Raw genomic sequence first — 24,898 nt, 5'->3', positions numbered from 1 at the left:
GCGAGTTGGAGGCCCAACTCGTCGAGTAGACTCGACTGCTGATCGGGGGTTTAAGTTACCTACTCGACGAGTCGTAAGACCGACTCGACGAGTAGGAGTTGTCTGGACAAAACCCTAATATTTAGGGTTTGCACCCTATTTAAACAACTTATCTCCTCCCATATCAGCCTCCATCGTCCCTCACACGTCCAGAAGACCTTAAACTGAAACCCTAGCCTTGTTTGAGTGCTCTTAAGCCATTTTGTGCATTTTTGGTGGGTGTGAAGCTTGAGAAGAAGGAAGGAGCTTGGCAGTTCAAGTTGAAGCTAGAAGATCCAGAGATTGTGTTCCATTTCCAGCTCATTTCAGTTAAAAAGCTTCAATATTGACTTTCCATGCGTTTAATCAACATAGGGCTTGGATTTTGGTATCTTTAATGCATTTCTAAGCCATTTTCGGGTTGTGGGGTGTAATGTGCAGATATGGCTTCAGATCTTGGACTTTGGAGGGTTCTCATGGCATAAAGGTGCCAACTTTATGGCCATGAGAGACCCATGCATCTTGTAGACCTCCTTTTATGGCTTTTTGAGCCAAAGGCCCCATGCATGTACATCAAGTTTGAAGCTTTACGTATAAAATGGACCCTAGGAGGCCAGATCTATGGTTTTGACGCGTTAAGACCCATTATAATCAACTGTATAGTTTTGGACATAGAGGGACTCGGCGAGTCGTTCTTGGAACTCGGCGAGTCGGGGTGTATTTTCCACCAAATCCTTTCTGTTTATGGACCAGTTGTTAAGATCGAAGGTTCCCCAGTTGTTTAGGATCACTAGGGACCTCAGAATCATACGACTAGGCGAGTGGATGAACAGACTTGGCGAGTTCAAGGCAATGTCCCCGCCACATGAAGACGGACTTGGCGAGTTCAAGGCAATGTCCCCGCCACATGAAGACGGACTCGGCGAGTTCAAAGGGAACTCGGTGAGTCATAGACTAAACATCTTCTTATGGATGAAGATGAACTCGGCGAGTTCAAGGACGAACTCGGGGAGTCGGATGAAGATTGTCCGATGTGTTGTTGAAGGCGAACTCGTCAAGCTCTTGCTAGACTCGACAAGTAGGGACGGGATTATGGCTTTTTCTGGATATGGGGACTCGACGAGTTGATGGGCCAACTCGGCGAGTCGAGTCAACCAGAAGTTGACTTTGACCATGGATTTGATTTTGACTTTGAACTGGATTCAGTGACCCTTGTAAGGGTTACGAGTATTAGTTGATAACTTATAAGAGTTGTCGTGTAGGGATTGAGGAGTCGGGGAGAGTCGATTTCCACACCGAGATCAGCGTAGACACTACACGACTTCGAGGTGAGTTTCCTTCTAGTAGGGGTGGGTCTACGGCAACAATGTCTGCCCACAAGTGAGAGTGTTGGATAGATGATTGTCTTTGTGATAATTATCTAGGATTGATATGTGATATGCTTATTGTGCTTGATATGATTAATGTGCTTGATATGATTATTATGCTTAATATGTGTTAGCAGTAGTAGGGGTGAAATAGTTCCCGGTTACCGGTTGAAAGATACCGAAGGGGAGGTTAGTTCCCAGTTACCGGTTGAAAGATATCGAAGGGGAGGTTAGTTCCCAGTTACCGGTTGAAAGATACCGAGGGGGAGTCCAGCTCCCGGTTATGCCTGACAGTTACCGGTTGAAAGATAACGAGGATTATGCATTATTTGGTAAGGGTATGATGGGGGAACTCACTAAGATTTGTGCTTACGGTTTTTAGTTTTGGTTTCAGGTACCTCTTCATCTAAGGGGAAGGAGCCGACGGTGTAGCAGCGCATTACACACATACACATGATTTCCGCATTGAGTGTTCTGGGATTGTACGCTGATTTTTATTACTATTGATGATATGATTTTGAGACACGTTGTTATGGTTTTTATAAATTGATATGACATTGGCAATGTTTTTGGTAAACTAATTTACATGTTACTTAATTAAAAATGAAATTTTTGGCCTTGAAAATTAGGATGTTACAAATCGGTTTTATGTAACATTTACGGATGATTATAGCAGATAAGGTCACATCAACTTATTCAAACATAAATCAGAAACCTTAAAAAAGTTCAAAGAGTTTAAACATGAAATTGAAAATCAATTGGGCAGGAAGAAAAAGATGCTCCGATATGATAGAGGAAGAGTGATAATGTCTATTTTATGCATATATTTATGACGTTTTCTTATTATTTTATACTATGTTTTTTTGCTATTTAGAACTGAAAGATACTTAATACGCTTTGAAATGTTAAATTACAGTTAAAATGGGAGCTGGAATGTAAAAGGAGGAAAAAGGAGCTAATAGATGCAAAAATGGTGTTGTTGGACAGCTTGACCCCTCGTCAGTATTTTCGCCGTATCTCATGACTAGTAACTTCGATTGACGTGATTCAAAATGTTTTGAAAAGTAGAAAGAATTTCGGACGACTTTCATGTTTTGAGAAAATGTTGATTACAAACGAAATCGTCGAGTTTAACACAAACTCGAAGAGTTGATCAAAAGCTTCACGATTCATGACGCTGACTTGGGGAATACTGGATTTTAATGAAGAACTCGCCGAGTTGGTGTCCAAACTCGTCGAGCTGACCCTGAAAACTATAAATAGAGCCGGAAATTAGCCCTAATTAGAGATCTAACACCCTAGGTTGATTCCTGTTGGTGATTTTGTATCATCAATGTGTATTTAAGTGTAATAGATTGACTTGTTGACCAAAAATCAATCTTGATGAAATTTAAACAAGGAAGGTGCGGAGTTCACACTTGTTTAAGTTCATTCAATATTTAAAGTAGATTGTTATTTAGGGGCGAAGCCCCTAAACGAATGGGGGTCCGGGGGCAGCGCCCCTGGGAGCGGGGTCCAAGGGGCGGCAGCCCCTGGCGGGGTCCAAGGGGCAGAGCCCCTGGATGGGTTTAAAGTCCACTTAAAATCTTTTATATTGAGATAACCAATTCCCATCTAATGTAATATTAGATGCTGAATTCAATGTGGAAAGCTTGATATTTGAAGATTGGAACACATTATTATCATCATCCCAAGGTATGTGTTCAGTACTGCAAGTTAAAGGAGGTTGAAATTTAATTTCTTAATAGTTCTTTGAAAAATTGCATTTGCAGGTGCAAGAACAAAAGAGCTACCTATATAAGCATGAAGTTTAGCTGCTTCAAGAAGTTGGGACTTGACTTTGACATGCTTATTGAAGGATGGGACACAAGCTAGTAAAATATAATGTCAAGTTAGAACTTTGAGAATGTAAATTGTTGTGTATATTATCTTCATGTATTCTCTTATAATAGAAGGGTTCAATCCTTAGTGACACCCTGATATTCGAATATTTAGAATGAGTAATATACTAATGTGAAATTCAATCGTCACGATATTTCATTTATGCATCAGTTTGTTGTTGTTATGTTTTGTTTTAAGTTAATCAAGATTACACTTAAACGGGGGAGGTTTGTTGGTGATTTTGTATCATCAATGTGTATTTAAGTGTAATGGATTGACTTGTTGACCAAAAATCAATCATGATGAAATTTAAACAAGTAAGGAAGGTGCGGAATGCACACTTGTTTAATTTAATTCAAGATTTAAAGTAGACTGTTATTTAGGGGCGAAGCCCCTAAACGAACAGAAGTCGGGGGGCAGCGCCCCTGGGAGCGGGGTCCAAGGGGTGGCAGCCCCTGGCGGGGTCCAAAGGGTAGAGCCCCTGGCTGGGGTCATTGCTATATTAAAAATGCTTTAGAAATCTGAATTTTGGAAATAAACCCGGTTTTTGACTTTGCTTTGACCCTTATATAAATAACCCGGATTAGTGACAGGTTTCAGACATCAAACTATTTTTCTAACAGTTTTCAAACATACAACTGTCTGGTGACAGTTTGCTGATGGAAAGGTTACTTAACTAATTTTTGGTCTTCATTTTGATGGTACATACGAAATTCATAACACCCAGATTCTATGTTCTTGCTCTCATTTCTGAGTCTTATCCGATTAAAGGTTGGGAGTACCACCCAAATACTTTAATCTGAAAGTGTATACACAATTCTCAAAATTTCCAAGCCTTTTTCTATACCCCAATTTCTTACAATTTCTACGATTATAAACCCCCAAGAAGCCGTTTTGAGGGTCTAGAAGGCGGCGGGAAGGCCGTTAAGCTGACAGGAGCGAAGATCTGAAGGATTGGAGAGCTGATTCATGTCGGTAATCATGTGGTTTGTTGTTCCGACCAAGATTAACGTTCAAATATGATTATACATGCAGTTACTTTCTGATTTGGGTGTTAAAACCCTTTGCTGTGTGTTTATGATTAGATGAACCCTTGAATTTGTGGATTAATTGCTATTTGGATTGTTTTATTCATGTTTAATATATCTTGTTAAGCTTGTTAAAAGATCCTTATGTGTTAATGATAATTATTTTCTGTTAATAATCAAGTTTTTTGAGTTGTATGAACATCTTCTTAATTGCTTGAATCATATTGTTTTGTGAAAACAAGATTGTATGCCTAGTATTAGTGAACATGAACCTAGGGTTAACTAGAAAATAAGTAAGTTAATGTGTGAGCATGAGTGATGAACAACCACATATAAGTTGATTGAATTGACAAATTTAATTAACTAATATTACAAGTCTTGCTTGATACGAACTGGACACTAGGAAACTTGTTAGTTTAATCAACTGATCACTGCTTGAATTGACTTGTTTGCTAAATGATTAGTAATAGTGAACATGAACCTAATCATTTTAGAAATCGGTGAATATGAATAAATAAATCCGTGTGTGCAATTATCTATGATTTTAAGATGTAATTTGTCTAAACCAAAGTACCTAAAGAGATTTGTCTTCGATCAGTTTATCGAGATTTGCTATTTAGTTGTTTGTTTTATATTTAATTTAATAATTCCTTTCTTACTGCTTTCGTGTGTTTTGTGTAACCTATAATCAAACATTATAAATTAATACACTATCGTTCCCCTTGTGTTCGACACCCTTGCTTATCAAAGATATAATATACTCGATCGGGTTCACTACCTGTAAGGTGTGGTTTAGATGGGATAAACTATAAATTATAAATAAAAAACTAGTGCATTAAATATTCACATCAAGGAGAGTATCTTAGTATCGAGTTCTAAGAATACCTGAAGGAATGTGGAATAGTTTCACAATTGACCCCTCCTAGGACACCAGAACTTAATGGTGTGGCTGAGAGGCGTAATCGGGCCCTATTAGACATGCTTCGTTCAATGATGATTCGAGATTCTCTTCCAATTTCCTTCTGGGGGTATGCCTTAGAGATTGTCGCTCATATCCTTAATCTTGTCCCAACCAACAAGGTTGCCAAAAAAAAACCTCATGAGATGTGGACGGGGAAAGTTCCCTCGTTAGCACATATCAAAGTCTGGGGTTGTAAAGCTTTCGTTAGACGAGAGACCCACGACAAGCTAGAAGCAAGAAGTGAGAAGTGTTTGTTCATTGGTTACCCATAAAAGTCTTTTGGATACTTGTTCTACAGACCTATTAAGAACGTGGTCTTTGTAGCTCGAAGATGAGTCTTTCGTGAGAGAGAACTCGTATTCAAAGAGGACAGTGGGAGTACCATTAACCTTGAAGAAATTCAAGAGTCAACCAATGAGGGAACCTCTGAAGATATTGGCGCTCAACCAGAGGAAGAAATTCTTTTTGAACCAGTTGACAAGTCATTACCTCTTTGTCGTTCCAGTAGAGTTGGCGTGCCACCTCGGATTTACGGTTTCCATATAACCGTAGAAGGTGATACGTTTATCAGTGATCATACACTGATAAATTTAGATGAACCAACTAACTACAAGGAAGCAATGGTAGACCCTGAAGCTTCCAAATGGAAAGAGGCAATGGACACAGAGATCAAGTTCATGTATGATAACCAAGTTTGGAATTTGGTTGATCATGTAGCCAGTCGAAAGACAGTTGGATGCAAATGGATCTTCAAGAAGAAGACCGACATGGATGGAAATGTGCATACTTTCAAGGCACAACTGGTTACGAAGGGCTTTACTCAAACCCCATGGATTGACTATGATGAGACCTTATCACTAGTGGCCAAGATAAATTCTATTAGGGTAATGCTCTACATAGCTGCATTTCATGACTATGAAATATGGCAGATGGATGTCAAAATTGTTTTCCTTAACGGAAAGTTGGCTGGGGATGTTTACATGAGTCAGCCAGAAGGTTTTGTAGATGCAAAGTTTCCTAATAAAGTATGTAAGCTTGAGAAATCCATTTATTGATTAAAAAAGCATCTCAAAGCTGGAATCTTTGCTTCCATGAGAAAGTCAAAGAGTTTGGTTTCTCTAGGAGTGAGGATGAGTCATGTGTGTATGTCAAGGCTGAGTAGGGCTAAACACATTCAACATGCCAAGAGCATTGGTCTAAGAGATGATATTAGTTTCATTAGTTACTTGAATTTCTTTTTGAAACTAGTAAGAAATTAAGTGTAATTGACTTTTGGTGATCAAATAATAAGAGATTATTTATGAGTTTGTTTACTATATTTGTCAATTATTTATTCTTGTGTTTCATTTTTCATGTTTTACTTCCCGAATGATTTAATTATTCAAACTCCACAGGCACTCATACTTTGGGAAGTAAGTAGTGAATTAAGACTGTCATGAAATGAATTGTAGATTGTCTGAAGAGTTTAGACATAGCAATAGTATTGTAGCAATGTTCATGAGTATTGGAAATGGAGATTTAAGTATTGGATAAACCCATGCTTAGAGAATTACTTCATGGATTATATCACGAGTAATTCTGAGATGATAATATCTTATATTCTTAAAATGGAGATATATGAGTTGTAATTTACAGGTCGGTTATGCATTGGTAATGTGTAAATGTAGCGGTAACATGATGTTATAAAACACATTGTCATGTATGATTTGATAAGTAAAAGATGCAAGCATATAAGTCAAAGTTTAGTCGTTCCTTTTTCTCTAACGAGAAAAGAGATATATTCGCCTCCCTCGGTGATTTGGTGTTGACTTATAGTGTTGGGCCCAGCCATGACTAAATTGATGTGTTCAATTAAAAGTCTTATGATGCCATCAAAAATCGGAAATCAGGAAACAAAATCTTGGATAGTGAGATTGATCATAATCCATGTCTCATCTCCTTACGATATCTTGAAGAATGGTGGAATATTTGATCACTTATCTTAGGACACGTTTCTGACCGGGTCAAAGTTCAACAACATTTTTTAGAAGCTACAATTTGCTGATTGATTTGCAAGTTATACTAGAAATCATAGTTATAGACTTATCCAAGTGGGAGGCTGTTGGATTAGGTGTCTAATCCCTTAACTAGAATTGGTACATACTTGAATTAATAGTAGCAAAGTCCTTTTGGGTTGCCCTCAAACCTAGAAATTGAACAAGATGACTTTTAGAGAGAGAGGTTAATTGTTTTATTATATGATTAATAAAGAGTAATAAATGATTTGTTAATATATTATGAGAATAATATATTAATTAGAAGTAGTGTTATATAATTAAAAATTAATCATAAATTAGTTGGAATTAATTTTGGGATTTAATTTGATTAATTAAAAGTACAAGGGTCTAAGTGTAATTGTTCAATATTGAACAAAAGGCTCCAGAACCATCCATCGTTAGGGTTGGACGGTTTTAAAGGGATATTCTAGGGTTCCTAGAATATTCCATGTGGATAATAAGGAAAGTACATAAATACCAGATTTGAAATATTAATTAAATATTCAAATTAGGGTTATCTAGGGTTTCCTAATTCCACTATAAATAGGACCCTATGGCCTCCATTTTTTGGCCACTTTATCATCCTCAAGGGTTGGACGAAATCTCTCCTCCCCTCTCTTCTCTCTTCAAGTTTGCTAGTTGTTAGGGTTGGGTGTGAACCACTAGAGGCACGACACTTGTGGTGCTTGCTTTCAAGAACTTTGAAGAAATGATTTTCTTAGTTATTTGCTATAATAACTAAAAGGTATGTATCCCTAATCTCTTTTATTATTTTCGAAATTCCTAGGGTTTCATTAGGGTTTATTTTTTACTTTCATAGTTATAGGATTCAATTGAGAAAACATACATCCTTATAGGTTGCATGTGAACTTAAGAGTTAAGTTTTTCCGCCACATGAAATTTTTGTTGCCTATTAAACCTATCAACCTCTTTCAAAACCTGGAAGTAAATCGGATGTCTCAATATGAAACTATAGAAATAGGCACACCATGACGAGCAACCACCCATCGAATGTAGATGTCGGCTAATTTCTCAGTCAAATAAATCTCCTAGATGGCAAAGAAATAAGCACTTTTGGTTAGATGATCAACGATCACCCAAATAGAATCAAACCCCTTAGTCATCCTTGGTAAGTTCGTGATGAAATCCATGGCGATCTACTCCCATTTCCATTCGGGTCATGTGCAAATAAATGATCTTGGCATAGTCTTAAGCTACTGTGCCAAAAGACTAATGAACCATGATCTGAATATCTCATTCAATCAAGTCATATCCACAATGGTTCACGATACACAATGCATCATCTAATCGCTGGAATGAGAAGCTCATAATACTACACTGTTCTTGCCATCATTCAAACACAGGCCTAAAGACTCACGACCAACACTCATTGGGCCTATAGGAACACAATCATCATCATACTAAACTGCAGGAAACCAGTCAACACCCCACTCCGTACTTACCAAACACAACACGAGCCATACAATTCTATAACATTCAAAACCTTCCATGGTCTAGACTGCTACCATCATAGCAACAGACGAAAACATGGTCATATGTGGCCAAAATATAAGATAGACAGTTGAAAGCTTGTTCCAATTCAAAAGCAGTAAATCCAACACGAACCATGCCATAAAGTTGTACCTAGTGTTCTCAGGCTATCGTATTCAATCCACGCATACTCCTCACGACAACCTTGATGAGCTTCCTAGATTACACACTCCCCCAGGAGAATACACTGCATGCCTCATCACGATTGTGTTTCTTTTTCATCACAACCTTACCCAAAGGGTGTAATACCAACAGATCAAACTAAATGACGAACCTCAACCTACAACAGAAACCAAATCCCAAACCTTAAATAAACAATATATATCCCAAATCAATGCACTACTAACCAGTTAAACTCCCAAATTGAGTGGAAAAGCTACATGATCACAAAGAAATGTTGTCAGAAACATGATCGGATCGAACTAAGCATACCAATTATGTCGACGTGACATCCCAAAACTGGACCCTGTTTAAACCCGAGGTCACACCAAGAAAATTGAACAACGTCGCTCTAACATCCAAAATTCCAATATCCAAGGACAACTATCAAGATGGAGCCTTCTAGAAACAATAATTTCTCAACCGAACAATCATGGGTACACATACCCAAAAACCAAGATATGTACTTGACAGAACTTGATGAAAGGCTGACACACCAACTGCACTTCCAACTGATACAGCTTGGCATTTTCAAACAACCTCGGTTGTTGAAGATGAACGAAATGGACAAACGATCAAAGTTGGATCGTTAAACTAAAGCCAATGATCCCACATACGGCTGAACCAAACCCACATGGAAATACACACACCAAAATATGAAGTTGATCGACACATAAACAAATGCCCATCCTTGGCCATAGATAGAGATCCATATTGCGAGCTAACCAATCTATCAATATCTGATGCACAACCTGAGCAACCCAAACGCTTCTTGACCTGATGCTTGGTGTTCCTGAGAGGAATTACTGGCCACAATGAGTTCCTTTCCTGACAAATTCTTACTGCAAGGACATCCCATGCATTCCCAGAGACACTAGCGACTTGTTTTGTATTCACGATCTGACCAAAAAATCTAATTCTTATGATCATGAAATACTTTGATGGATCCTTGACAAACTTTATGAGAAAACTTCATGATCACTTTAATGGTAACCTAGTTACCTTCCATATACAACAATAAACCTAAACCAAAACCTCACATACTTAAGCCGTAGATTCCTTGACTCATTGTACTACAACCACAAGGTCGAAATATATGATGACCCATAATTGGAATAATCAGTTCACCCCCAATTGGGTTTGAACTATCATCGATTAACTTCTGTAAACAATAAAAACTCATACTGGATCAAACAGATAAATACAAACTTAGATTCTCATAACACAGAATATGATGAACCTCTGGATGATAAGCAATCACTCAATATCACGGAAAATATGATTCTCAGATGGAGACCTCAGAACCTCCCACAGAATAACCTAAATAGACTCAAACCCCAAGACTTGCCCAACCAACAATCAACTTAAACGATAAAGGATTCACTAGAAAACATAGCAGTATGCATGTAGAAAAGAATGAATGGGAAGAAAAAATATATAAGTAAAATAAGTTCAGTAGACTACGTACCATCATTCTTTAAATAATGTCGCTCCTGAATCCTTCAGCATCAGTGCTTCCTTGTGGTCTGCCAATACTGCACTCACTGCACGCAGGGTACAATCGGCCTTGATGTGACCCATCTGATCATAGTGGTAGCATATCAAAATATTCTACCTACAATATCTATTGTAGCGCCCCTCCCTGACACATTTGTAGCATCCAAATCCTCGGCACACTCCATCATGGGCTTTCCCACAATTCTCACACTTTGGGAACCTCAGGCTTTTTGATCCTGAGTTGAAACCTTTACTCGCTTAATTGTCAGTTGAGTAAGGACTTGGTCGTGAACCTGCTTCCTCGTCTCTTTCTTGATTCCCGACCTCCTTCCAAAGTCACACTCTTGGTATCCCCGAATCGGGTCATAAACTCATCCCATGTCATGGTCTCTATTTTGGCAATCGTAATAGACTACACAATCAAATCCCAATAACTCTTTGATGCATGACACAAAAGGTCTAACGTGAACCAAACCTTTGCTTCAATAGGGCAAGGATTGGTGCGGAAGGCAACCTAAATTTCTTCAATCCAACGTGTTCTAAGAACCCTAACATCCCCCTCCCCATCAATTGTAGGAGGCTGATACACAACCATGTCGATGCAAGTAGCATCACCAACCGTTGACAACCCCGATACACTGAAGGATGCCAACCTCTTATTCATCATCTCATTTACTTCTTTCTTAATGCTCGCAACCACAGTTGGTACCAGCTCGACCAATGCCATCAAGACTTTAGAACTAATCAACTCACGCAAGTCTGAATTGATTAAACTCGATGCACCATGATCGTAATTCCCCGAACCACTCCCCACTTTCCCAATCATCACCATTCTGTAGATAACGATAGAAAATATCCAACTAATTTGTAAAGCTAAAACACACTCACCATCTTCCTAGTATCCTTGTAACTTTTCCTGATCCTCATATGGATCATGTGTTTCTGGTAGTACGAGCACATACTACCTTCCATACCTATCCGTATTTGTCTTAGGAATCATCCCAAAATTATAGGTTACTACACTCAACCACTGCTAGGGGTACTAAAACACACGTGTACGCTCCAAAGAGACACAAATAAAACTTTCTAGATTCTCATCCCAGGATTTTCCTCGAGCATGCTCCCATACGGCTAGAAGTCTCTACCAACACCGTTGGTCACCTCGTATGTGTGCAAGTCGTACATGATAAATGATTTAAAAAACGGTCGAATAAATGACTTTACTTTAAGCCTAAAACTAAACAAGGAATAGGAAATAAGGCTAAATAAAACATTCTAAGGCTATTCAATCCTAATCATGTACAACTATATAGCATACACTTAGCAATTAAGAGTATCAGTCTGAACTTCAAGTGGCACATAACAAGCAACTTCCTAGGCTACAAGGCATCACATATATTATTCAATTCTAACTTACAGATCCTGAAAATATCCTTAGCCTATTCACTATCATGCATTTCTAACATTCCACATATCAGCATGTATATGATAAATGTGGTTACTTTGGGAACCACTTTCATTTTCGAGCTCCAAATAAATGTACACATCACATATTTTTTTTTCCTTTTCTAATCATTCTTTTCAAAACGTTTTGTACAAATTCTCAGATCCTTAGTTTGAGTTTTGAATCACACGAGTGGTCATCCAAATCTCTAAAACCAAGGCTCTAATACCAACTTGTAACATCCCAATTTTCAGAATATATTTTTCATTATTAAACTAAAAAAATACACATTTTTGTAAAGATATGTTAAAGTCAAAACCATTTGTTCATAAACCATAGATAAAATCAAATTTATAAAGAAAAGTAACGTGGAATCTTAAATCATTAATCTGTTGATGGGTATGTACAGTCACGCCTTCACCTTACCAAGAAATGATAAAGCACCTGAAAAACATTTAATCCATAACTATAAGCCAAAGCTTAGTGAGTTCCCCTAAATACCTCATACAATAATACACATATAATACATGCACACAAATCCTACATCATAGGGTTAGACCGCCTCTTGAGCCTACTACATTAAACTGGACCGCTCCCTTTGGGACCACAACATTAACTGGACCGCCCGAGTATCTTGGCCTTCAACAAGTTTCCAACTTTATGGGATCCTAAGGTCCAAAAACTACTATGATTTCTATCCAAGGCCGTGGAGTTGCTTCAAACTCCAAGGATTCACTTCCAACAACCAAAAAAGGACTCTAAAACATAAAAAATAACTCCTAAGGTAAAAAAGTATGAACACCATACCTTCTGGGGCCTAATGATTCTTATAGAAACAAACCTTCAACAACAACAACAACAACTAGATTTTATCACCTTCTTCTTCCTCAAAAAGCCTTGAAAATACAACAATACACACTAAGTTACCAAGAACACACACACAAACATACACTAGGTTTTCTCTCAAAGGGATGGAGGTTGAAGTTGGGAGAAAACCCTAATCATAAGATTGCTTAAATAGGGTCTAAGGCCTGATACCTAGGGTTTTGAACCCAGCCGCCACTACATCGTGGCCAATCCAGGACCACGTCATGACAGATAAACGTATGCTTCGTTAAATAACTTGGTCGCATCGTGGTGATTCTTCATCACCACGCCACGGTCATCCAAAACTATTTAAATTTTAAAAGACTTAAAATAATTAATCCCAAGAGCAATACCTAACTCATAAATGTTACATAACGCATGTGCTTTCCTTAATCCAAGCATATGGATTTGGCACTTTAAGTGGTTTTTTGGACTTAGGGTTTAGTTTTGTGAGTGATTAAGCCTTTATTATGGATAAAGTTGAAAATTTTATCCATTAAGACCATATAAGATTATGATCTAAGGAGTTGGACTTCTGGTCTTAAGGGATTAAGTTCTAACGAAGAAGGTTGTTAAGCCAGTAAGCGCGACATGAAGCCTTGGGAGTTAAGACGATTGTTCTTAGTGCATTCACGACTACTTTTTCGTGTAGCGGTACGTGACACGCTTTGTCCTTAGTCACGATATGCTTCCGTTGACTTTGGTCATTGACTTTTTCGCTAGTTTGACTTTTGGTCAAACTTTGATGAGTTGTGTTATTTATTGAGGTTTGATCTCTAATTATTATCTAGGTGGTACATGAGACTGTTTTCCTTGTGAGTGTGTGTTTGTAGCTATGATTAATTTAGCTTACAATTCGGATGAGTTATCTTACTATAATATGTGTTACAGTATGTGTCATTTTCATGATAGGATGTATTGATATTGTAGTATGTTGATTTTTTAAGTTGGATAGCAAAGTATGATATGTTGATATATTTATTTGGGTAGTTGATGGTGGATCGGTACTAGAGCCGAGAGGCTAGAATACTCACGTCACTGAGTAGACGTGCACTAGAGCCGTTAATCACCATACACCAGAGTTGTTAGTCACCATATGTATAGGTGGATCGATATTAGAGTCGAGAGCCTTTGTTTGTATGCATTGCTTGAGAGTAATGGCCATATAGAAAATAAAGTCCATCTCTATTTGTATAATGTACGAGATATGTAGAGTAGAGCTTACACCGTGTCATTTAATGCTATAGTGATAGAACTGACTAGAGAAAGATTATAAGAGAGAGGGGAGATAGATAAGTAGATAAAGAGAAAGTGGTGTAACAAGTTTCATGATGGAAACTTAAGAGAAATAGAAAGATAGTAGAAATATTCCATAGTGGTTGTGTTAAGAGCTATGGAACATGTGACGACGGGTCAAGACTTCTAAGTAAGAGATATAGAGTATGTAGAGTAATAGGAAACTTTATTGGTATGCCTACAAGAGAAAAAGAATAGGAGGTCTAACTCCTAGGATGAGGAAAGATAAAGCCATGAAGTTATGTAGATATGTTTATATATGTAACGATTCACTTGTGAGTAACTTTAGAAAGAAGAAGAGTAGAACTTATATGTAATAAGGTATATTTAGAGAAATATTGTGTAGTATCATAGAGAAGTGGGAAGATAGTAGACTCATGAGAAGAGTCTAATACTAGGTGCAAAGTCCTAGTAAAGAATGAGATGACTATGTGGCATCTAGAGATGAGAAGTTAGAAATGTTGGGAGTGTGTGACTTCCCAATGTAAGAGATGAGTAAGTATATGAAAATGAATCTTTTTAGATGTATCAAGTATAGAGTAAGTAAGAAGAAGAGAGAAAGTCGTAGTAGTTGGCTTACGAGTAGCTGAGGACTAAAGAAGATAAGTACCCAAAAATTTCAAGTAGAGAAATGGGTTTTTAGAAAAGAGAGAGATTAGGTTTGAATCAAGTGATGAGATGGTAATATTGAAACATGATAAGCATGATGTCCATGCAGTATATGGGCGCTGCAGACACATGGTACTTATTATGGTTCAATGGAGCCATTAAGTTGACTGAGAATGAATTGGTTAGAAGAAAAGTGATAGTAGGGTAAATTGAAGAGAATTTACCGTGAAAAATATTGAAAACTTGTGAATTAGGGAATATAATATTAAGACTGGATCTATTTAAGTATGGTGTGCATGCATAAGTATAGGATCTGTATATACATTCCACTTACGGTGGTTCAGTTGAACCATTTAGCTACATGAGGATCGAATGGTGGGACAAGAAAGATAAACAAGGTACTTAGAAGAAATTGACATGTATAGATTGAGACTCTGAGTGTCAAGAGTAAAAGAAAGATAGATGATAAAGTTTTGTGCACAAACTTTCAAGAGATTATTCAGTAAGAAGAGTTGTATTTAGATACAACACCGTAGAAAACCACTTATGAGGTTAGAGTGGCGTAGTGGAAGCACATGGAAAATGATAACTTACCTAAGAGTATATTATTAAGAAGTGTATTGGTACACTTGTGAGAAAAAGAATGAAAGATGGTAAGTTTACGCATATTGTTGCAAAAAGTGGGGCAAAAAGATGATATTAAGTATGCAAGGTGCTTGCATAAGAGTAGAGAGGGTATTAAATGTCCATTAGCAACCATTGAGAGTAGATAGATGAAGAGAATTTGGTCATTGCATTGAAAATGCAAAGATATGGAAAGTAGGATTCTATTTTGGGTTATAATGCTAAAGAAGATATGACCTTAGAAATGATCCAAATAAAGGGGAAATGGCTAAGGAAAGTAAGGAAAGATTACAGGGACTAAATCTCTTTAAGGAGGGTAGATTGTAAGAACCCAAAATTTAGAGAGAGTTGACTTTTAGTCAAGTATCGACCAAAAGGGTAAAATGGTCATTAATGAGAAAGATATGAGATTATGAAGTTTTGACTTCATGAAAATAGGCAAAAAGAGTTTAATTCGCTCAGAAGAGGTTAGATGAGTAAGTTCAAGAGAAAGAATGAATGCGAAGATGCATTTTTGGTCAAAAGGGTAAATTAGGAATTTGATGCTTTTTGGGTCATCTTTCTGACTTAATAGAATAAGACCCGTATTAATTCAATGAGAAATGATGTAACAGAGTTGAATAATATGTTCCTACCTTTGTATGGATATAAAGATCATAGAAAACAGGTTAGAAACAAAGAACTTATGTGTGTTAGAAGTTGGGGTAAAACTGTCCCAAAGTTGGAATCGAATCAGCCAAGGAGCTGTTATCAAGCAGTTACCGTAGAATGGTAGATAAATCACCACGGCACGACAAGACTTATTCATAATAAAGAAAAGCAATGTAATTTTCCCTGCGGCATGGTATACGAGTGCCATGGAGCGATGGACAAACTATGATGCTATTGGATAAAGAGCACCACGACATGGCAAGCAAGTGGCTTCAATTCACTGAGGTCAACAGGTTACTGCGAAACGGTACATAGATGACCACAATGCAGTTACATACATAGTTAAAGGTTTTTAAGCCTTCATTCTCGCCATAACACCCCCAAACCTTCCATAGCCAAGATCTTGCGATTTTGAGGTTGGAGAAGGATCAAGAAGCAATCAATGGTGCTTATGGCTTTGATTGAAGGTGGAATGATTGTGAGGTAATCATTTTCTCCATAAATAAGCTATTATGCGTTTAATGGTGTTTTGATGATTTGATCTAGTTATGTTAGGTTATATTAAGAAAGCTTGTTAGTAATGTTTAATTAAGTGTTTAGATGCCTTGAACAAGATTTGTATGTGATTTCCATGGCAAAATCTTTGTATGAGAGTTAGGGTTTGAAACCATAACTATTGATTTTGTTAATTGATGCATTAGATGTTAGTTTATAATGAATTATGTATTATAGGGTGCTTAATTCATTGTTTGGAGTAGATTAAGAATTGGAGAATGAAAAGATAGAGTTTTGATCCATTAAGTAGTTATTTTGACTTAGAGATTCAAAATCTCCTAATAAGCTAAGCCAAGTATTAAGATTCTTATATATGTGTATGATTAGGCCTAAGAGCAAAGAATATGGATCCATAATGCATCAATGGTAGTGTAGATGAAAGAGGGGTAGTTATTCCCCACTAACTGATAAGGAGAGCTATTAGTCTCACTCTCTCTATTTATATTATGTATTATGTGTGTATGTGTGTGTGTGTATATATATATATATATATGTATATATATATATATATATATATATATATATATATATATATATATATATATATATGCATGTATGTTAAATCTCAAGGCACTAAGTGAATGTCCCCAAGTAATGAGATAGATATATATGAAGAATATATGCGTTAGAATATGTAGCTAAGCATGAATGTATATTTATAGTATGTATGAGGTATACATTAGAAACATGTAATAGAGTATGTAAGTATACCTAGAGTATGTATGTATTAGTAGATGAGGAGAAAGGTATATGTGGATACCTAAGAGATTGTAGATAAAGACAAAAGATTATTATATGTAGTATAATCATCAAAGTATGTATGTATGTTTAGACATTAATAGTATTGTGTAGAATACCAATATGTTATTAGACATAGATAGAGATTAAGTACTTAATGAGATAAGTACTGGAAGAGAGAGATTAGATGATCTCTTGATGCGATAAAGAGATAGATTGTCCATGGGACAAGTGTTATGTGATGAGTCACATAACAAAGATAGAGATGTAGAGAAAGATGGTTCCTTTGGGAACAAGAGTATGGTTACTTCAGGGACAAGAGATTGAGATTCCTTCAGAAATACAACATGGTTCCTACAGGGATAAGAGTATGGTTTATACGGGGTCAAGAGTATGATTCCTTCAGGAATGAGTTTATGTACCAATAGGGAAAGAGATGATGATCCCTTTAGGGATGTAGATAGATGGTTCCTACAGGAATCCAGATTGTATATGGATAGAGAAGATAGAGAAAGGTTCCTTGAGAGGAACAATATAAACGAGTTCTTTGTGAGAACTTAGAGGTAATCCATGACGGATTTAGAGTAAGGACTCTGCGAGGAATTCAAGAGAAGAAGAAAAATTAAGGATCTGCGAGGGATCATAAGAGATAGGAGTAAGTCCGTATGAGCATGCCCATTGTTAGAATTCCGAAATTATAAAAAAAACTTTGATATTTCCCTTAGATAAGGTGTTAGAACATCCGGGTCATTATACTATGTAACGACCCAAATTTTACAAAGAAATTTTTCATTTTTAATTAGTCAACCATATTTCATAAAACATGAAAATCCCAATAATTGTTTTCAAAACCACCAACATTACAACATTATTATTTTCAAAACATCAGAGTGTCCCCCAACCCATTTCGGAAAAGAGAGATAGAGTGCACGCCGCATCATCACGCCTTGCCTTTGCCCTTGGGCTCCGATGTACTTGAAACAAATCCACAAACGGTAAGCTGAAAGCTTAGTGAGTCCCCCAGAGCATACCCCACACAAACCACATATCACATTAGATATAAAAGCTATCTCTACCATTATCACACGTCAATTGGCTATGAAGCTATCTCTACCGTTAGCCACAAGGCTATCTCTACCATCAACCATAAAGGTTGTCTCTACCGTTAGCCATAAGGCTATCTCTACCATTAGCCACAGAGGCTATCTCTACCGCATATCATGCATACATACATATCACACCTCTACATAGCAAGTAAACCAACTAACATAAAATGGGTCGGCCTTGGTGCCTTAGACCCATTGGTATGGTGATAAAACTCACCTCACAAAGCTAAACCAACAACTGAATTCAGGTATGTCCAATGCTGCTCCTCCCACACTGCCTATAACCAACAAGTAAATAATCTTAAGTCAGCCCCTAAGGCTCCTCTGAGTCAAACCTTGTCAAAGTCTAGGTCTGTAGTCAAGGTCAACAGTCCATATTGACCTTGAATCGTCGAGTGCAATCAGCCACTGATCAGGTTCCCTGCTTAACTCATCGACTCGCTGAGTCATCTGAGAGACTCGTCGAGTTCCTTGATGTTTACGGCCGTAAACTCCCAATCGAACACTCTTGACCGTGAACCCTTGGCCGTGAACCTTTGGCTGTGAACCCTTGGCCGTGAACCCTTGGCCGTGAACGAGGAAACCCTCTCGACTCGCCGAGTCCCCTTAGTCCATTATGTTTACGGCCTTTTCCAGTGGGACTCAAGGTTCCAAACTTCAGATCTATCCTCTACTGGTGTAGATAACATGTAAAGTTGCAAACTTTACGTGCATGCAAGGCCTCACATGGCCATAACACCAAGACTAAACTTCAAACAAGGTTTTCATGCTTGGAGAGGGAATAAGCTTAATAAAAGGTACAACTTTATGATATTTGGGACCTAAGGAGGCCTAGATCTGGAATCATATCCTTGTGATAGGTCCAGATCTAAGTTTGCTTCCATCTCCTCAAGGTTGGCCATAACCTCCACAAAGAAATCAAAGCTTAAGGTAGCAGATTAATACCTCAGACAGATACCTAACACGAAATAGATGCTTGATCTAATACTTCTCCCTTGATACTTCCTCTTCAAACTTGGAATCCTCCCCAAAATCTCAAAGATAAGCTCCCAATTGTTCTTACTTCACGCACAAGAGGGTTTGCGGCCGTGAACGTTCTTCTATGGTTACTAGGGTCTATAATGATGTTTATATAGGGGGAAAACCCCGAAACTAGGGTTTTCTCTAAACAGCTCTGACTCGCCGAGTCGGGTCTTCCGACTCGCCGAGTCAATTCCGACCCGTGTCCAAGATATCACGACCCTACTCGACGAGTTGATCTCCCAACTCGCCGAGTCCATGCGTAAATCCTCCCCAAATTGGCAACTTCCTTCCAATACCCGAAGCAGGTGTTACATACTATAAATATATGGTTTCTTAATAATCACAACTACCCTAGGAAAACATAAATACAAAAGAAAAATTACATACCTCTCTTGCAGCTATATACCTTCGCGCTAGAGCTCTCGTGCATGCCACCTTGTTTGGAAGAAAATGACCGAAACTATAATCCTTCTCTTGGATCAAACCCAATGAACTCAAAAAAGTATAATCAAAATATAAATAGGAAGGGTCAAACTCTAAAAGTGTTCGTCCATAAGATGGGAGAAAGAAGAGGCAAAACTTCAAGCCAAGAATGAGCAAGGAAGAATGAATCCCTAAGGCCCTATTTATAGCCTTGGATATCTTCCAGGGTTTTGTACTCTAGCCCATGTGGGATGGAATATCATTTTCGAAAATGCCTCTTATCCAAGATGATTTCCGTCCATTCTCCCTAGGGTTGTGGAATATTCTTGATTAATCAACTATTGATTAATTAATATTCAACCATTTAATTAATTAAACTATAAATTAATTCCAAAACTATTTTCTAATTAGTTATTAAACTATGATAATTAATAAACCAATTCCTCCTTTATTGATTCTACTTAATTTGAGTCTTGAGGGCAACCCAAGATGACCCTACTATTATTAGAAATACCACCAATAGTTAATGACATTGGACACACTTTCCAATAGTATCAATGCCTTGGTTTAAGGGATTTGGATGAACATTCGTATGATCCCAAACTCAAAATAGGGTCTGATAATTTTTACAAAACTTTTTGAAAAAGATTTTTTATAAAAAGGAAAAAGAAGATATGGTGCGCACAGTTTGTCGAAATTCATAAAGGAAAGTGATTCCCAAAATATCCATACTTGTTATATATGTTGATATGTGATTTGCTTGAAATGCATGTTAGTATGTAGGTTAATGAACTCTTTAGGAGTTGCATGTTAGAATTTCTCGATATTTAAAGAGTCTTGTATCCTTAGAACTTGCTTGCTATATGATATCTGAAGTTCCTATTAATGTTAATTGGTTGCTAAGTGAATGCCTTAGAGTCGTATATAATTAAAATTGCATATCCTAAGGATGCTTGATTTATCCTTACTACCTATTCTATGTTTAGTTTTGGGCTTAAGGAGGAATCACTTATTCGACCATCTATCTAATTCTTCATTGCGTACAACTTGTGTTCGTGAGGAGATTGTCGAAGCTAGCCGAGACTTTTAGTGGTACGAGAGCAAGGGTGAGTGGGACCCTAGATGTAGAATCTAAGAAGATTGATGGTATGTACTTGTATAGGTACATACGCGATTGATAGGATCCCTAGTGGTGGTCATTTGGGTGACTTATAACTTTGGGGAAAATATTGAGACGAGTACGGTTAGGTGTGGAAGGTCGAGTAGGCTTGTACTACGAGGAGAACAAGATACCTACATAGATAAGGAAGGGTCACAAGGCTTCTAAGAAACCTTTAGGTGGTTATAGTATCCATTTGTACTATGAATTCGTAATGACATGTTTCTATTTATATATGCAGAATGCTGACGACTAGCATGGGTGGAGGTTCCGGTTCTGGATCTGGTTCTGATGTTAGCGTGAGCGGCTAGGGTGGGTCGGCTCTGAGCGATGAGGACCTGTGTGAGTAGATCGTCGTTGATTTTTCTAGCGCAATGTGTCATATGATAATCGAGATGAGTGGTACGTTGTTCCCGATTACTGGTCAGGCGAGATCCAGGACTGTAACTTGTCGAGATTTCATAGCTACTTTGCCCTCTCTTTAGTACATGCTTTTGTCCAGAGGATTTAAAGATTAGGTTCGCGTTGAACCTTCTCCGCCAGTACGACGAAGGATTGGTGGGGTTTAGCTCTTCAACCTCTTTTTGTCGTGGAGCGTGAGACTATGACGTGGGAAAATTTCACCACAATGTTTAGGTAGGAGTATGTTCCTCCGGTTGAGAAAGAGAGATTAGATAAGGAGTTCCTAACTCTTACATATACGGCTGAGTCGATGACTGTGATCACCAGCCGGTTCACCGAAAGAACATTATTTTGTCAAGAGTATGAAACAACTGTGATAATGAAAATGACTCGGTATTTGAGGATGTTGGGGACTGGTATTATGGAGTTTGTAGCATATTCCAGATGCCATACAATGACTGAGATGGTGGCTACGTCCAAAGCAAGAGAGATGCAACTTGAGACCCAACAAAGAGAGAAAAGGCAAACTCGGGTTTAGGTTCAGACCCAGCTGACAATGAAGAAATTCAAGGTTGTTGATTCGAGACCAGGAGGAAATCAAGGTCGTACTTACATCAGGTGCGAGAATTTTCATGAGGGGGTGTGTTAAGGATCTAGATGCCACAAATAAGGCAAGGAGGAGCAATTTTCCAAGGATTATAGGTAGGGTATGCATGTATGATAACACTGTAATCAGTTGGGCCATCTTCGGGCCGATTATCCGTTACTCACGGCAGACGCAGTACATGCTCCAGAGCCTACAACATTGATGATCACAGATGGCTTCCAAGGCAAGGCGGAGGCCCCGAGGGCCAAGGGGAGAACTTTTCAGCTCATAGCTGACGAGGTGCGGGCATCGGCAGACATTGTCACTGATATGTGTTCATTTATTTATATTTCTGTTGTATTTTCTTTATTCTCATTATTATGTATGTGATTAGGTATGTTCTAGTCAACACTATTCTTGCCTTAGTATTATTTGATTCGGGAGCTAGTCGCTCCTTTGTATCCCTTGATTTCAACAACTGTTTTGATTTCATTGTGGGAGCATTAGATCACCCTCTTGTGGTAGAGATAGTTGATGATTAGGCGGTTAGTGCTTCGAGAGTCTACCGTGATTGCATTCTAGAGTTTTATAGTGTCCGATTCCCGATTTATCTCATACCCATTCCTATAGGTGAGTGGTGGGTGAGTGGTGGGTATGACTTGAATGACTCGGTTTGGGGATCTGATTGACTATGAGAGGCAGTTGGTGCAGGCTCAAACCCCAAGTGGAATTGGTTTTCATTTTGTCTTAATGTCCAATTTTATATTTTTCTTGCATACCAAACACTACATAATTATTATTTTTTTTAACTTCTTAGAGCATGGAATTGGTTTTGGTACATTCGAAGTTGTATTCACATTTTACCCATGTTAGCATAATTAGTTATTTGGGTTCCTTTTGTATTAGACCTTATGTTTAGCCATTAGCTAATTTAACCCTAGATAACTTTCCTATTTATAGTCTTATTTACATTTCTTTGTATTAACAGTTTTTCATCAACAATATAATCCTATAAGTTTTCTCTCTAGACAGCTTTCTATCAACAATGTAACTCTAGCCGTTTTCTTTCTATATTATTATTAGTTCTATGTAAATTCTTATTACAATTGTTTGGTACATTAATTCTCTTTAGATTGTTATTAGATAACATAATATCAAAGCCGTGTTCAATCTGTCTTTTACGATTGTTTGGTAGGTTTTTTTTCTGATTCGTTTCTATATTCCTTCTAGTTTGATTTGTTAGAATTTGTCGTTTTAAGGGTATTGTTGTTATTATTTCATCACCTTTCTGGTTTGATTTGTTCGTTTTTTCATCAATTTCGTGTCGCAATCTATTATATCGCGCCGTGAAAATACTTTTTGATCGATATTTTCGATGTTATTGTGTGAATCTTGTCGCAAATTGTGAATCTTGCCGCAATTTTTTGTATGATTTTCTGATTCATTTTTGTATTTTGTTTGGTTTAATTTGTTCGATTTTGTCAATTTCAAGGGTTTTGATTATTGCTTTTATTTTATACGTCTGATATTGAGTTTTGATATGATAAAAAAAATCGTGGCGCGTTTTCATTATGTTTATCGTTCGTACTGTTCAACGATGGTACTATTCATCGTTGGTGTTCATCGCCGTTACTATTCATCATTTGGTACTTTTCACATTTTGTCCGTTTTGGATATTGTTCGATGTTTTGTTTGTTTGTTTGTTGCCGATATTTGTCTGTATTTTTTGTTGGTATTAGTTTGCTTTTATTACACTTTTCTTTTATTACAAATTTCTTTTTATTATGAAACCATTCGAAACTTTTATTAAATTGTTCTTTTGTTGTTGTAGCTCTTGAAAACCTTAGTCGTCAAGAGTTTCCTTCTTTTGTTATACTTGATGTTTCTAGTTCAATTTATGTTTTTTTTTCATTGATTTTTTTGAAAACTTTTTATTCAAAAAAAAATATGGTTTTATTTTTGCAAGAATGTTGCTTCATGTTGAGAGCAATTATAATGTTTTTATCTTACTTTCTTGTTACAAACATGGTTTGTTAAGGGTTTTAATGTTTTTTTAAATTTAAGTATAATGTTACGAAAAAAAATATAGATGCTTTACTTCGTTTTGTATTATTTTAAAAAAAAGTTTTCTTGTTTTTTTGTTTTTCTTTACTTTTGTGTCACCTCATTTAGTCGATTTTATGTGTTTTTTTCTTATTAATTCATCAAGTATTTGGTTTAAAGTTTTGAAACAAACTGATGTCTTGTTTGCATGAATCTTTTTTTTGATAAATTTGGTTTTAGTTTCTGCATCCATTTCCACCGGTATTATTGGGATCCATATCAGATTTCATAGTATTTGATTTGGTATTGTTCATTTTCTAGTTTAATTTAGCGACAAAAGTTTTTTGATTCAAGTTTGTATTTGTTTGATCGTATTAGCTTATGTTTCAGTTTTCCTCTGCGTCTCTATTTTACTTTTGTTTAATTTATTTATTTATTTTTTTCGTTGAGTTTTGCTTTTGATGTTAAACTCTCGATGCTTTTTACTCAAACATTGTGAGTTTGAGGGAGAGAAAGAAAATAAGGATGATTGGGTACATTAGTTTACTACGATGCAAATTTGCATATTAGATTTTCTTTATTGTGATGTTTTCACTTGTATATTTGGGGTTTATTTATTTGGCTGCTGAAATGTAGATTTGGTTTTGGTCGCTTTCATGCAGATTGTTTTGTTTTAGCTGTTTTCATGCAGATTATTTGGTTTTTACTGTTTCAAGCAAATTGTTTGGTTTTGGTTGTTTTTGTGCAGATTGTTTGGTTTTGGTTGTTTTCGTGCAAATTGTTTGGTTTTGAATGTTTTCGTGCATGTTGTTTGGTTCCGTTGCTTCTCTTGAAGATTGTTTGGTATCGATGTTTAGATGAAGATTGTTCGCCT

Source organism: Lactuca virosa, chromosome 6 (assembly GCF_052849685.1).
Source record: "Lactuca virosa cultivar CGN04683 chromosome 6, Lactuca_virosa_CGN04683_v6, whole genome shotgun sequence".
In the NCBI taxonomy this organism is placed as follows: domain Eukaryota; kingdom Viridiplantae; phylum Streptophyta; class Magnoliopsida; order Asterales; family Asteraceae; genus Lactuca; species Lactuca virosa.
This window is presented reverse-complemented; position numbering follows the sequence as displayed.